Raw genomic sequence first — 17,065 nt, 5'->3', positions numbered from 1 at the left:
AAGGGCGAAGGGTGGAGGGGTTGATGAATGAACTCGTTCTCTTCTCTCTCCTCCGCTCCATCACAGTCTCTTGGTAGACACGTCTAGCCGAGTCCCCCACTTGGGTCCTTCTCCCGATGCTCTTACTCCAAGCCTGTGAGCCTGTTCCAATTCCAGCCCACACGCCTTCCCCGGCCATCTGAAGAGTCTCTGAACAATCTCCCAGCCTCCATCCCTTCAGCCCTTCTTTGCTGTGCTGCCAAATGCATCTTTCTCAAGCCAAGCTTGATCATATCTCTTCCCAGCACAGAAACCTAGTGGCTCCTCATTGTCTGCCAAAGAAATACCGACCCCTCTGCCCTGGCATCCTGATTTCTCCACAAGCTTCCCAGAACCTGCCTTCTCACCCAGACTCTGCCCGCCTCCCTCGAGGCTCAGAGCGTTCAGCTAGCTTGACCGTTCACCCGCACCCTTCTTTGCTGGCACCCGGCCGGCCGTGCTTTCACCAATTTACTCAACAAATGTTTGCCGAGGGCCTCCTCTGAGCCAGGCAGACCTGCTGCAGGCTGTGGGGATGCACTGAAACAGAGGCCTTGCTCCGATGGAGCTTACAGCGTGATGGAGAGGGGCTGCGATAAACAAGTAGACAGTGCGTGGCGCAGCAGATGGTGGGGAGGTGCTGCAGAGTAATAAAGCAGGGTCACAGAGATGAAGGGTGACGGTGGGTAGTCAGACACGATGGGATCAACGCCTGCTTATGGGGCACCCTCTGCGTGGAAGCACTACTGCACGCTTCATGTGCAAGATCAAAACGAGTTGAATTTTCTGCCCTCTGTTTCTGTAAATGAAGCTCTTACCCCTCTTTTAAGCCCAACCCAAATCCCACCTCTCCTAGGAAGCCTTGGTGTCTCTTTGCTGGTTCCTCACCCGCAGCCTCGTGGTACAGCCCTTGGGGTGTATATTGAGTGAATATTCCAGACTGGGCTGAAGACAGAAATGACCATGATCCAAGGGCAAAATGTCATACCTGGAAGGGTCCTTGAGACCTTAAGAAGCTCTTAAGAAGCATCCTGCCCAGGCCTTTGGCCAGTGCCAGGCTAATTATATGAGCATCACTGGCTGGGGCCTCCAAAAATACTGTTTCCTCAGCCCCCTAACCCCTGAAGACTCTAAGTCAGTAAGGCTGAGGGAGGCCCACAAATGTGATCCCAACTGACCCTGCGGTACAACAAAGCGTGGAGCCACTGTGATGGTCCAAGAGGACTTCTCAGGAGGCACCAGCTGAGGAAATTTGAGAGTGACCAAAGGATGGGCGTTCGACCTCATCTCTGTTCCAGCAGCTTTGTTGTTTTTTCCTGTGTCTCTACAACATGTTTCATTTGAAGGGAAGGGTTCTGCAGAAGGAAGAAAGAGAGGGGAGAAGGGAGAGGAAGAGAGGGAAGTAAGAGGGATTGGAGGATAGGGTTGATTGGGATGGGGGTAGGAGCATAAGTGTGGAAGGATGGAGGAAAACAGCATTGATGATTTCTAGGACATGCTGGAGGCTCAGGTACAAATATCACTAGTTTAGGAATGTTTGTTAATCTCCCTAATAAAATGAGTGACTGGCTTTTCTTCAGCAAGTTAAATATTAATTTAGCTGTGCAGTCGATTGATATTTTGGTTGCAATTTGTAAATATTCCTGAAAGCACCACCGATTTGGGATTCCAGGCTGAGTTGCCTGTTTTCCCCACAGCATCTCCTTGGCTATTGTGTTTTTCCAATGTCAAATGCTCACTTGTTTTCTTGATTAATCACTTGGCTATTTGATATCACTAAATCACTCCTTCGAAGTGACAGATGCTTCCCACCACAGTCGGCAGCTGAGAGCTTTCAGGCACCCAGCGGTGACTAAACCCCGTCTAAGACTCAGAGGTCCTTTGGCTAGAAGGTTTTGGGGGCAGTCAACCATTTCACCCTCTTCTTCTAAGCAGTTTCTAAGCAGTTTCGTGTCTAGATGATTGAGAAGCATTTCTAGTAGAAGTGCTTGTACAAATCCCCTCCATAATTCTACATGTTACAAAGCTACCATGTTAGAAAGTTCCTGTTCATCTCTAATCTCTGTCCCTTCTGTTGTATTTTAAGCCTGTGTTTTCAATCTGCCTATTAGTGGAGAGAGAGGACAAACAGGAACCATCCTCAGGATGACGATATCTGTGTCTTATTCGTGAGACGATATTAAGCTGTCCCCTTATCCATCATTTCCTTTTTACTTATTACTTTACTGCATAATATTTAGTTACACACTCCATGATCCAGATTACCTTTAATTACATTCTTGAAATGCAAAAGACATTTTCATCAGTTCTTTTTTAGGAGGCAGGTGGACCCTTTAAGAACCATTTAGAACACTTTAATATGACTAAAAGACAAACAGTTAAAAGCTTTCTCTCCTTCTTTTGTTCTTCCTTTCAACATTTGTTGAGCAGCAATTCCCTGGCAGTTGCTCGCACGCTGCTGGGGCCACCGGTGCCTTGACTCAGCCCCTCCCTCTAAGGGCCGCGTGTTCTGCCTAGAAAGACAGACCGTCCATCCAAAACGGCCTCTGGCTAAAGGCTTCCAAAGTAGCCTCTGCTTCTCAAGACAATACCCCAGCAAATACGGACAAATATGAAAGACTCATACTAACGAGGGGAACATCTATTCAGACAACCTAATTGCCCAAATCCAGAAGGAAATGACAGTGCTTACAAGACAGATGACGCTGGCTGGAGAAAAACCTACCAAGCCCATGCACGACACATGCTAAGTTCCCTTCCTTAAAGAGAAACTGCTTTAGGAATAGAGAGGATTCTTTGCCTCTATCTAATAACTCCCATGTCAGTACCTGACTCAGATACCCATCATCTTTACTACCCAGGGAACGGAATAAATATCTGTCACCATCGTTGTTGCTTCAGCTTCAAACCAGGCAGAGAACAGTTTCCCCTGGCCATCCCTGCCCCATAGTCATCTTATATCCAAGGAAAGCCTGAAAATCAGAGAAACAACTGGGCAGACGGATGGGCTGGTGAAGGCACCCTGCGTTCTGGAGGTGAAGAACAGCCACGGGCTGGCGCCGACAGCTCACTCTGGGAGCAGGGCAGCCTGCTTATAGAAGCTCTTCCTAAAACCTCAGACTAGAGTGCTAGAGAGTGGTGATGGTGGTTGGAGAAAGATGCTACCTCAGCAGGGCAGACACACACTAGATGGTGCCTGTTGACAATAGGGAATTGATCGTGGGCTGGCATCCAGCTGAAGGTCTTTAAAAGGTGATTCAACCACCATGCAAGGAGATGAGTTCAAGTTCAGTCCTCTCATCCTGGCTACCAAGAACACTGAGAACCATTGAGTCTTGCTGTCCTCAAGGAGGAAAACGGCATAAATTTTCCAGAGAGGGGTCAGGGCATCCCAGGGACCCATTAGAACACTGGAAAAAAAAAAAAAAAAAAAAAAAGGCAGAAACAGTGCCTTTGAGACCTGGAGGGAGAGTGTCCCTTGAAAATGATGCTCTGCAGAGTCCAGGACATTTTCAGGAAATTTCTTAGCATTCATGAAGACAACCCCCCACCACCACCACCACCACCCCCACACACACACACAAACAGGTTAAATGAGAAAGCAGGTTAAACAGAAAAGCCAACAGGAGAGAAGAAGGGAAGGAAAAGAGGTAGATGAGGATTTTAAGGATGGAAACAAAATTGCAGTTATCAGAATTAAAGTCCACAGTGTTGTTAGAGTAAAGAACAGACCTATTGCTACTGAATGAATATTGATTGACTGGATGACTTTCCAAGAATGAAGATAAAATGGACAGAAAAGGAAAGCTTTTAAGAGAGAGTACAAAACATATGGGGTACGGGAAATGGAGAGCTAATAAATATAAAATTGGTGATCCTAAAAGACCAGTACAAATTCCATGAAAGTAATGACAATGCTATAAAATAGTGTAACTTTCCTTAGCTGAAATAAAACCTGATAGTTACAGCTAGGTAATGTTTTTGAACCATGCAGATGTTTTTAAGAAATTGTGCATGCATCCAAGTGCACAGACACACAGACACACATACGAACAGAAAAACTGGTTATCTACAGTGGAATAAATATCAATTTAGAGAAGTGGATGTGGCTCAAGCAATTGGGCTTCTGCCTACCACATGGGGGGTCTGGGATCGGTTCCCAATGCATCCTGGAGAAGGTGAGCTGGTGCCCTGAGCTGACACAAAAAGATGACACAACTAAAGAGGTGCAAAGAGGAAAGACAGTGAAAGACACAACAAACCAGGGAGCTGAGTGGCTCAGGTGATTGAGCACCTCTCTTCTACATGGGAGGTCCTAGATTCGGTTCCCAGGGCCTCCTAAAGAGAAGACCAGCACACAACAAATGGACACAGAGAGTAGACCGTGCTCACAAACAGTGGGGGGGGGGGGTGGAATAAATAAATAAGATAAATATTTTTTAAAATATCAAGTTAGCCACATGACACTAAATTCCAGGAGAAAATGGTATAAGATCTATAATATTTTAATAGAGAAAATTTTTGATGCAAAAAAAATGTACTTCCAATAAGTTGAGAGCAACAGACAGACATTTTCAGTTAAATGCACAGGTCTCAGGTAATTTGCAGCAGTTTAGAAAAACAATATCCTAATTAACAAGAGATGAAGCTTAGTAGCAAGCAATAAAACAAAAATAGAAGTCTAAATGTTTGCAAATTTGCTTTTACAGTGAATTAAAATGTCCAAATTATCCTCAATAAATAGTATTGTTAAAATTTGAATTACAATAACATAATATCATAGCTCAAATTATATTACATAAGATCAAAGGGAAGGGGAATGGAGGGATGGAAGAGAAAGTATATAAAATTTCTTGTTCTCATAGGAAGGATCCAGAAGCTACTTTTTTTGACTAATTTTACAAATACTGACAATGGTTTTAAAATGGTTAAATTTGATTTAAAACGGTTTTAAAATTAAAGGTTTCAACAAATATATTTTTAAAATTATACCTTCAGAATTATTGAGGAAGATAAAATATAACTCATATGTTAAAAAAAGAAGAAATGGAAAAAGAAAAAAAGGATCAGAAGGGAATTTATTGTTTAATCAATATAAATTGACAAAATGTCAGATATCATATCCAATAACAAATATGAATGAATTGAATGTCCTGATTAAGAGATAAAGACTCTTTGATTGGTTTTAAAATATCATCACATATTATACCAAAAAAAGCAAAAAATAAATAGTAAGAAAATAGCTTTCATTCATGGTGATATTATAGACTAAATAAGCTGGAAAATTCTTCTGCTAAAAACATCTAGAAAAACTCTCTAATGTGTAAAATAGTTTCTTTCAATGTATTGCAGAGCCCAAGAGAAGTATCCCAATAGCTTAGGGACAAAGAAGTACTGAAAACAGAATGGAAAATCTGGACGCTTATATTGCAGTGTGGGGGGATTCGAGCCTAATCTCGGAAATCCAATGGCTTGGGTTTTAACATGTCCCTAGAGATTGGAATCAAAGCTTTGAATGAACACAAGACTGAAAGTTAGAGAACTGAGAACACTGCATAAAGCTACACCTTCATCGAAAGAATGGACTGGGAGAAAAGTTCACCTACTGTCACAGCGGAGAAGAGGATTCCTCTCTTGACCTGGACTCAGGGTGAGAGAAAGAGTTCTGTCCCCTCGGAATTCTGACCACAGCCTTCCCTCATATGGGTTTGGAGTTCAAATGTATACTATGTGAATAATCTAAGATCTCCCAAACCAAGAATTAAGCTTAAAGAAAGTAAGTTCTGAGGCAATAATACCCTTGGAACATTAGGTGGAAAGAAATGCAAGAGGAGCACACTGTCCACAGAGACCAGACCAGAGCCCCTGCCAAACAAGAACTCACGCTCCCAAACCACAGAGCCCACAAGTAAATCCACCAAGAGCAAAACTCAGCGGACAAAACAAACAGGAGTAAACCCCTGTTTTTATAGAAGGATCAGAGAAAGACTTTTAAATATCAGTGTTTAAAATAATAAAAGAAGACACTACAAAATAGATTTGAGGGAGAACCACATCAAATAAGGAAAAATCTTAAAGTCATTGAAATTAAAAATTAAATAGCTAGGTTTAAGAGGTTAAATATACTTGAAAAGTGATTTACTGAACTTCAAATTAAATCTTAGAAAATAAACCATAGTACAGCATAGAAAAATAAAGAGATGTAAAACATTAAGGGAGGTTGAGAGATATGGGTAATGCAAAGAGAAGACTATCATAATTCTAATATTACTTGAAGAAATAATAGAAGGAATGTTAGAATAAGAAGCAAAAAGCAAAGAGAAAACGTCAGATAATTTTCCAAGCCTGGGGAAAAAATGAGTTATTCTAATTCAAGCAGCACAGATTTAGGAATTTCTGAGCAGAATAAATAAAATTAAATCCATGACTAGACAAACTGTAATAAGGTTCAGGATGCCAATGGCAGAGTAAAGATCTTAAAAGGGATCAGAAAGAAATGACAGGTTACTTACAAATAAATGACAGACTGCTCAACAGCAAAATATAAGTACAGAAAGAAAATAATCATCAGACTAAAATTATATGTAACCTAAAATCCTTTATTCAGTTAAGCTTTTATTTAAGACTTTGAGCTATTAAAGACTTTCGATAGCAAGACTGAAAATGTTTACCACCAAGATAATGTCTCTGAGAGACCTACCAAAGGATACATTTCAGGAATTGGGGAAATGAACCCAGCAGGGCAAAGTAAGACTCAAAAGGCAGTTAAGAGTAGACAAACTGGAAAGCATGTGGGCAAATCTAAACTGCTTTAGGGTTTATAAAAACAAGACAATACTAAAATATTGAATAAGAACAGCACTCAAGATGATATTAAAAGAATTAAAAGTTTTCTAAAACTCGGACCATTTTGGAGGCCAGCATAGATATTGAATAGTTTTAGATGTGGTAAGTCAACCATGCTTTAATAAGGGTGACCACTTCCAGATAAGTAGGGAGGGGGGGTGATGAATAATGGAATGCAGTCAATACAACAGAAGGTAAGAAAGGAGAAAAGAAAGAAAGAAAAGCATGTTACATGTAAGGCACAAAACATGATGGTGGAAATAATCCAAATATATCAGCGATCACAACAAATGTAAATGAAATAAATTCACCATTTAAAAGACAAATATTATCAGTTGGTTAGGAAAAAATCCAATTATAAACTGTTGGAAAAAACATATTCAAAACATAAGGACTCGTGTATGTTTGAAATAAAGGAATGAGGAAAAGCCCAAAAGGCAGATATTAATTTTAAAAAGCTGTTGTAGCTATATTAATATTATATGAAATAAACGTTAAGGAAAAAACATTATGAGTAATAAAGAGAATCACTACATAATAATAAAAGGAAAAATTACTTTAGTAAGACATACATTCTGAATGTCTATGTACCTAAGGCATAGCCTCACATTAAATACATTTTTAAAATATTAGAATTCCAAAGAGAAAAGGAGAAACCTAACATTATAGAGAAAGATTTTTAGAAAAGTTCATTTGGTTATTTATAGATGAAAATTGTTAAGTAAGTGGAAGAATAGAACAACATAACTACCCAATTTAATGTAATAAATGTATATGGAGCCCTATCCAATCATTAGAGGTTTCACATTCTTCTCAAGTACATGTAGTACAATAGCAAAAATTAACCACCTACCAAGCACAAAGCAAGTCTCAACAAAGACCAACTAATTTGTCATATAGATCACATTTTTCAATAAGAAATTTTGAAAGACTCTTTAAATAACTTGAAAATAAAATTATAATGGGAAGTTAAAAATATTTTTGCATAGGTTGATAATTAAAATATTGCCTTTCAAAACTTTTGGCATGGAGCTTAAGTTGTATTTAAAGGAAAACTTATTCCTTATGTTAGAATATCAGAAAGTTTTAATAGAGAATATATTAGAATAGAAAAAGGTTGATAAGTTAAACCACTAACTCTAGGAATTTTAAAAGGCAATAAAACAATAACTCAAGGGAAGGAAACAAAATAGAAAGATAAACACATGAAATTACAGAAATGAAAATGAAAGAAATGATCAATAAAACCACATCTCAAAGCTCACTCTTTAAAGAAAGAAACTAATAAAATAGTAAAATCTTCTGACAAAATTGAGCTGGATTGCAAGGAGTGGGATATATAATGAGATAAAGCAAAAATAAATGGCATTAGGGATACAGTGACATTAGAGGGATGAAGTGTATGGATAAAGTAAAACTAAAAAAAATTAAAGAATACTATGAACAACTTGGATGGAATAGAAAATTTTCTTGAAAAGAAATATAGCATACCAAATCTGCTTCAAGAAAGAAAAAAAAAAGACTATTGAATGGACCTGTTCCATGAAAGAATTTGAATCAGTAATCGAATCTACCCATCAAAAACAAAGTCCAGATGGTTATGCTGGTGAGTTTTATGCCAAACGTTCAAGAGTATAGTTTCCAAATCATATTAGAAAGCAGATATAACCTTGATGCTAACACCTGAGAGGAACAGTACAAGAAAGGAAAATAAGAAACCAAATAAAATATAAAAATAAAATAAAATATCATCAAACTGATTCCAGCAATGTACTATACTTATAAAATATTGTGACCAGTTTGGGTGTATCTCAGGACTAAAAGGATAGTCTATTATTAGAGAAATTTTTTTCATCTAATTAATTGGTGAAAAAAGAAAGTGCCTGTGATCATCTCAGTAGACACAGAGAAAGCATTTGATAAGCGTCCAGCACCTTTTTACAATTTAAAAAGGGAATTCCCTTATCTTGGGACACAGTATCTGCCTAAACCCCAAAGCAAATAATGTATTCAATGGTGAAACAGCAGAAGCATTCCCTTTAAAGTTAGGAACAAGAAAGAATGCCTGCTATCATTGCTTCCATTCACATTTTACTGCAGATGTTAGCTAGCAGCACTCTCAGATATGATAAGGAAATTGAATACATAAGGACAGGAAAGGAAGAAAGAACACCATGATAAATAACAGACATTGAGATTATCTATATAGAAAACCCAAGAGATTATATGGACTAACTACAATTCCTAACATAAGAGATGAGTAAGTTTCCATATATGGAAATCTCTTGCTCTCCTAAACATCAACTATAAATAAAAGGAATATGTAATTCTTAATGAGATATCATCTTTAATTTTTATTTTAGGAACATATACAACCAAAAATTTCTCCCTTTAACCACCACGGATACATGATTCAGTGGTGTTAATTACATTGCAATGTGGTGCTACCATCACCATCATCCATTACCACAACTTTTCCCTCACCCCCGCCAAAAGTCTGCACCAGTTACACTTTACCTCTCCCATTGCTTAGCCCTCCCACCTCCTGGGAACCTGTATCCTGTTTTCTGCCTCTATGAAGTTGCTTAAGATAGCATTGTTAATAGCAACAAAATCTCAAAAGTACTTAGGAACCAATCTAAGATACAAAAAGCCTACATGGAGAAAGTATAAAACTTTATTAAAGGACACTCAAGGAACTGGGGAGATATACCACGTTGACGGGTGAGAAAACTATGGCAATTATCCCCAATTTTAACGATAAATTCAATACAGGTCCAATAAAATAACCACATTATTTTTTGAAGAATTTGGCAACTTGATGCTAAAAGTTATATGGAAAAGCAAAAGGCAAGAAAAAAGCATTTTGAAGACAGTGTAGAGGGTCTTTCCTTAGCAGCTTTCCAGACTTAAATTAAGACGATATGGAATTGATGTAGGGATTTAGAGCCACGTAAAATACACATGACAGGAAGCATTACACAGCGGGAAGAAAAGGATGGACCACTCAATACATGCTGATGAGTCAAGCTGAAAAAAATAGAATTAGAGTCCTCTTTCTCATGAAATGTAATCAATTCCAGCTATATTGAAAACTTAAATATGAAAGACAAAGCTTTGAAAATATTTTAGTAGAAACTATTGGAGAATATCTTAATGATGTGAGATGGGTGGATTTCATGCACAGAATACAAAAAAAGCACAAACCACAAAGGAAAATAGAGATACATTTGAGTATATGAATTAAAAACTTGGTTGCAAAAAGACACCACAAACATAGTTAAGCCATACATTGGGAAAAAACCTTTGCAACATATTTCATTAAAAAGTATCAGTATCTAGGGGACCAGGTGTAGCCCAAGTGGTTGGACACCTGCTTCCCATATACAGAATTCTGGGTTTGATCCCCAGCACCTCCTAAAGCAAAAACAAAACAAACAAGCAAACAAATGAGAAAAAATTTCAGGGGAGTTGGTGTAGTCCAATCCCTGGTCCCAATACCTAAAAAAAAATGCATTAGTGTCTTGAATATACAGAGAACTTCTACAAGTCAGTAAGAAATAAACATTTAATACGTGCCTAATATTAAAAGGGGGGGGGGATTGTTTTGAATAGATATTTCAGATAAAAAGAAATATGAATGAACCAACAATATCTGAAAAGATGCTCGACCTCATTCTCTGAGGGAAACGCAAATGAAACCAGCACTAGGAAATACTTCTCCCCCACCAGCAGGAGGTACAAAACAAGGCAGGCAGTGGCCAGAGTTGGGGGTACATGGAGCACCAGGGGCTCTCGTACAGCGCTGGGGGGAGTGTGACTGGTTCAAACAATTTGGATAAGAGTGTGGCATCACTCAGTGAAGTTTAACAGGAGCGCCTCGGCGTTAAGTAGAGTAAGTGCAGCCTGCCATAATAAAGATACTAGGTGCTCAGTTCTTTCTAAGTCATTGCCCTGCCACTGTCTAAGACACCGTTGTTTTCTGCAGAGTCGAATCTGGGCCACCAACACATTGGGTCTGGGCTGATGGGAGGAGAGAAGAGGGCATGGACGAAGCGCTCCTAGTGCCTTAGGGCGCTGACCCTAAAGCAGCAGAAGGGAAAGCTTCCTGCATTCCACTGGCAAAAACTTAGGCACATAGCCATGTACGAACTAAAAGGGAGGCTGGGAAATGTGATCCTAGCTGGAAACCCATGTTGGAAGATGGGAAGCTTGCAGATGTAGTTAGAAAACAGGGTACAGCCCAAGTGTCCATCACCAGTAGGACAGAAAGAGAAATGTGGTATATTCATATTTAAGAACAAAAAAATGAATGAACTACTACTGCCCAATGCAGAAGGATCCCGCAAAGGCTCCTACTGTGTTAGAAATGTTCAGCTGGATGGTAGGTGCATGGGTGTTTGTTTTATTATCGATATTTAAATTGTTGTATGTGTACATATACACATATATGTACATTTTATCCATTATTTTGTTTGCAACTGACAAAATTACCTCTCCAAAATGAAGGAGATATGATTTTCTACTCAAACGGATAAAAACAAATGCTTGTTAATATTAAACATCGGCAAGGATGTGGACAGATGGACAGTAAAAGCACTAACTGTAGCTTTACTTTAAAGGGAGCAGTATCTAAATAAACTTAAAGCAGGCATCCCTATGAACTGCAGTTTCACTGTTCAGCACTAACCTAGAGAAACAACCATGGAGGCACAAGAGGAGACAACATGCAAAGATGGTCAGTGCAGCAAAATTTTAGTCAAAAATTGGAACTGCCTAAATGTCATCAGTGAAGGAAATGACTGAGCTATGATCCAGCCATTCCGTGGACTATTCTGCAACTGTGAAAAGGAGTGTGGGGAGTTTTCCGTGCTGATACGAGGAGATCTTGAAGACAGTGTTCTGTGAAAAGGCGAGTTGCAAAACAAACGCAAGAGTATTAAATATTCCCCGTTTGTGTGTATTTTTTGTTTGTTATGAATTATGTCATCAATGATTCTTTTGTTTAAAAAGTCAATATGAGAAACTATTTAATATACATTTAAAACTAATAAAAGCAACCTGACCATCTCAATAAAACTATTATAGAGATGATTCAACTGATCCATCCATTCAAATATTTATTGAGTGCACAAGATATGTCAGTCTGGGATTCAGCAGGGAAGCCAAACACAAAGTCCCTGCTTTATAAAATTCAGTCATTTGAAGGATCGAATTTCACCAAAATTGAGTTAAATCCCAATTTTCACTATTTCCATGTATTTTCATTAGCAAACTCTTTGTTCTTTTTTTTTTTTTTTTAAGTGAGTCGATTGGAATAAGCCAGGACCTTGGTTTTCCCATCTGAAAAATGAGGGGAGTATATACCCTGCTCAGAAGTAAGTTAATAGGCATTTAGAGTGAAAAATACCATCATTTTCCTTATGGCGTGGTATGTGTGGTTGATCAAGGGGAAGAAATAAAAGCAGTTTATCTTGCTTTTCACAGAGCGTAAGGTATGAGATGCAAATCATTAAAACGAGAAATACTCCAGATCAAAATACTAGTAGGTGAGCACACAAATAATTGGAGAGTGAGAGCCAAAGGGGATGTATTGATGATAAATCCACAAGAGTTTTTCAAGGAGGTCAATGTGAAACGTGCCAATTTTTCTAACATTTTCACCTAGACTCAGTAATGCAACAGAAAGCATGCCACCTAAATGTGTGTTGGCCACTTGTTGCATTTTGGAAATTGAGAGTTCAGCGCTTTTCCAGACGAGCACTGGGGCCCCTGCTCTCCCTACCTCGCTGGGGCCGTCCGGATTCCTCTAGCAGCACCCACCTGGGGCCCGGGGCTTGTCCATCTGTCCCCCTTCTTGCCAGCATCACGGGTGGTTTCAAAGTCGTTTAAAACATTGGCCTGGAGCAGCTAAAGAGACAGTGACAATTAAACGCAATGCATGATCCTGGGCAGGCTCTAACCAGGGAGGAGAAAAGGCTCAAAAGGACATAGCTAGAAAGATAAAAACTAGCAAAATAAATAAATAAATAATTTTTAAAACCAAACAAAAAAAGACGTTACCAGGACATATGAAAAAAGTGGAATATAGGCCATAAGCATCATAACAACGTTTAATTTCTTTAAGGTAATCAAACAGATAAAGAGAATGAAACAGCAAATATGGCAAAATCTAATACTGGTGGACCTGGGCGTCTGGAGGGACGGGGCTGGCGAGGGTCTGGGTACCCTGGAGTTCTCTGTATTATCTTTGTAACTGTCCTGCAAATGTGGAAGTGCTTTAAAATACAACGTTGAAACAAAACACGGCCTGGAAGCTCCTCAAACACCTCAGCCAAGGGGCCTCTGTCCCCACCACCCTCGACGGCCACCGCATCAAGTCCTGCCCCATTTCCATGATCTCAGCTCGGAAGTGCCCCTCTTGGGCCAGCGCAGCCACGCCTCACTGCTGCCCTTCAGCTGCATCAGGAAGCTCAGTCCCCCACGCCATTGAGGACTTCTGCTGCCCTATCCTTCGCCTGCCTCCAGTCCAGCCTTCAGCCCCCGGTGACTCCGTTTTGGTAAAGTTACGCTTCACGCCGTAAACTCTAGAAGGAGCAGAGCCATACGGTAGCCATCGGCAGCATGTGGCCGTCAGCCCTTGAGAGCTGGCTAGTCACAATGTAAATGTCTGTCAGCGTAATATGTCTACCGGATTCCAAGGACTTCGCATGAAAAAATATCAGAGCCCACTGACAGTGTTGAAATGTATGTTTCATTTCCTGTTTCCCCTGCGTCCCTTTGTAAGGCGGTGGCTGGCACATGCGGCTTGCCCTCCGTTGCTATCGGAGCTGCCCGCTGCAACGGTGGGAGACGGAACCTGGCTGTCTGCGGCCAGGCATCGGCAGGCACTGGGCAGGCTGTCGTGGCCCCCAGCGGTGGGTCGGGGCACAGGACATTCCAGAAGGGCTGGACTATCATCGTCCAGGGGAGGTGAGCCAGGGACCCAGTCCTGGGGGCCACGGGCGTCTCCCCCGCAGACTCGGGGCGAGGGCACTGCTAAGAGGAGATCGTGTGGGTGACTCCTGGTGTTTTGGCCATTCGGCTGCCGGCGCTCACTGTGAAGGCGGGTCTGGAGCGAGGGAGGCCGTGTGAGCAGGCGGGAGGTGCCCCTGGTGCTGGCGGGACGACAGCAGGGGTAGGAAGGCGGACGGAGAGGGACTGCGCCCCGCCAGGGGGGACCCCTGCCCCGCAGCGGGAACGATGGAGGTCTCTGGACATCTCCACCGGTGTCTGAAACACCCAGGGAGCCCTGAGCCAGAGAAGGAAGGAGGAACTTGAACATAATGTCGAGATCAGAGGCCTCCCTCCTCCTAGAAACCTAGTGCAATCGACCTCCAATTCTATGCCCCAGAATCAGACCCCGCGGCAAGGACCAGCGACAAGCCTCCACCCGGGAAGGGTCGGGGTGCGGCCGGGCTCCCAGCCCCTGCTCAGGCGAGGGCCCCGTCCTCGGCCGCCCGAGCTCCCGGCTGGCCTGCGCTCCGGACGCTGCCTTTGCCAGACGGGCCTTGGCTCAGCTGGGAGGACAAGCCCGCTGCAGCCCTCGGGCGGTGTCTATCGGAAACGGGGGTCCATAGGCCCCCCTTCCGGACTGACGGGGCCCAGGCTCGGCGCGGTGTCCTGTGCTGCAGAGCCCCTCGTGGCTGCGGGTCGCAGCCCGCCTTGCTAATCCCCTCCCGTTCCATCTCACTGCCTCTCTCCTCCTCCCTGAGACCACCCCCCCAAGGCACCTGACCGTGAGCCCCATCTCAGCTCCGCTTCTGGGAGCCCGCTCAGCAGGTGAAGGAAACCTGTGCAGTGCCACGAGGAAGGGAAGAAGCCAGCTCCCACCCGTGCTCCTGGGAGCCCGTGCAGCACAGGCTCGAGCGCTTCCCATCCAGGGGTCTCCCGGGCACTGGGCGCAGGCTGCCAGGGGGGAGCCTCGATCCCACGGCTCGCTCACCCTCCCGCGTGGGCAGGGCCGCCCCCGAGGCTTCAGAGGAGAGCCTGGTTTGGAGGCTGGCAGGGAGAAGCCGGGCCGCCCGGCCTCGGGGTCCCGGGGGGCAACACGGGCAGGGCAGCAGGGGCCTTCCATTCTCCCCCGAGCTTGTTTCCGCTTTCCGCGTTCAGGGTGCAGACCCTGCTTCTCTCTCAGGCACCAGCTGACCCTGGCGGTCTCGGACCCCTCCTCTCTTCACACCCAAACCAGCACACGGATTGGATTCGGACGGGAGGAGGTATTCACTCGGCGCTGCCCGGCTCTGTTCCTCACCCGGGGAGCCCCCCACCGGGCTGCCCCAGCTCCAGGACCCCCGTGCGAGAGCCCGTCGAGGTGTCGGGGGGCTGGAAGGCTCCTGCCTTGTGGCTCGCTAAGCGATCGTCCTCTCCGTGACACTGGAGTCGCGGTCGGCAATTACACTGCCCTGAGTTAAAAACGCAGTCAAGGTGGTGTGCTAAATTGGAGAGCAGGTCGTTTGTGTCGTGTTTCCCGGCTGCGTGCTCTCGCGCGAGGGGAGCAGGGGCGTGAACGCGCGTGTCCGCCTCCTCAGGGAGCCCGTGGCCGGGCATCGAGGGGGAGGCGAGCAGCCCCCAGCAGCCGCGCGCAGGAGGGCGTCTCTGGATGGCCGATGCCCTGGTGAGAGCCGCCTCCTCCCTTCTGCCCCCAGAGGGGCCCCGCTGCGCTCTCCCCGCAGGCCACCACCCCCTGCCGCGCGGGCAAGGCGCCTGCTCCTGCTGGTACCCAGCACCTATTAACTCAGCACCCTGCTGCGCGCCTGGCCCTCGGCCGGGTGCTGGGATGAAGCAGGCAGCGTTCCCCTTCCCGTGGGTGTTAGATTCTAGCGGGAGGGACCGGCCCTGCCTCCCTGTGCAAACCGAGCAGACGAATACGGTAAGGTCACATCCGCCGGCGCTAGCTCAGAGCTGCGTAGAGAGTGACACACACGGTGATGGAAAGACGGACCTGGAGGGTGAGGGACACGGCTTGTCCAGGCCCATTGGGGGAGCCACTCAGGGGAGGCAGCAGTCAACCAGGGAAGGGAAGCGGAAATGCCGTGGGGGAGTGGGATGGAGCCCAGCAAGAAGAGGAAGCTGAAGATGTCGGACGTGAGCTGGACGCACGAGCAGGGCTCGTTTCTGCCAAGGCCTGCTTCACCCTGAGCTGTGAGCTCACACGTGCCGTCTTGGGGGCTGGTGCTCTCAGGGTAGCCGGGGTGAAACGCCGCGGTGCCCTGGGCTCTTCCCTCAGCCCTCCCCACTAACGTGGCAGAGGGCCTGGGGTGTAACCCTCCACACTGGCTCAGCCTCTCCACGCGGCATTTTGCCTGAGCTCGGGGAGTGGCTGGACTCTGGAAACCCCTCCCAGGCACGAGAGGGTGTGGAGAGCTCTGCCCCTCCAGGAGAGGCTGGTTGCTCCTGGCAGGGAGCTCAGCAGGGCGCCCGCCCACGAGTTAGAGTTGGGGTGTCTACTCTGGGGGGGCGTTGGCCCGAGGTCTGAGAGCTGGTGGTGGCAAACAGGAGAACGTGCAGCGCAAGGAGGGTAAACAGCTGCAGTCGTCTGCTCCTGGCAAGCCCGTGACCCCTTCAGCCCTGCTGCCTCTCCGAGAACACGGGCCTCGGGTGGGAGGCTGGGGCCGGGAAACCGCACGCTGCAGGGGCGGGCACCCCTTGGCTGCCCCGGGCACGAGGGGGGAAGACGCCACAGCTGCCCGCTGCTTTGGAATTTGGCGCCGTCCTCTCTTGGGAGAGGTGCACAGGCCGCAGTGACCCTGGCCGCGCCAGCCCAGAGTAGCTGTTTCCACCCACCAGGAGGCAAATTCCCTTCTTCTCACCCCACATGGCTGCAAATGGGGGAAACTGGGTCACAGTCGAGCTGAGCTCCTGGGGGCTCTCCTCTGGAGAGGAACAAGCTCTGCTCTCTTGGGAGCAACCAGACTTCTTAGGAAAGTGCTTGCAGTCCCCCCCCCCACCGAGGGGCTGCAGGGGTGTCACCCCGTGTGTGCAGCTGCAGGGATTCAACAAGTTCAAGGCAGGAGCACCCCATGCCCCAAAGCCAAGACCGGCTCCTGAAGCTTCCCACAGGGGGCCCTTCTAGACGAAGAGGGAGGGAACGGGGAGCAGATGGTGAGAGAAAATGGAGGTTAAGAGAGAAGGGGGCAGGGAGCTATGTGGCTCATATGGT

Source organism: Dasypus novemcinctus, chromosome 4 (genome assembly GCF_030445035.2).
Source record: "Dasypus novemcinctus isolate mDasNov1 chromosome 4, mDasNov1.1.hap2, whole genome shotgun sequence".
Taxonomy (NCBI): domain Eukaryota; kingdom Metazoa; phylum Chordata; class Mammalia; order Cingulata; family Dasypodidae; genus Dasypus; species Dasypus novemcinctus.
This window is presented reverse-complemented; position numbering follows the sequence as displayed.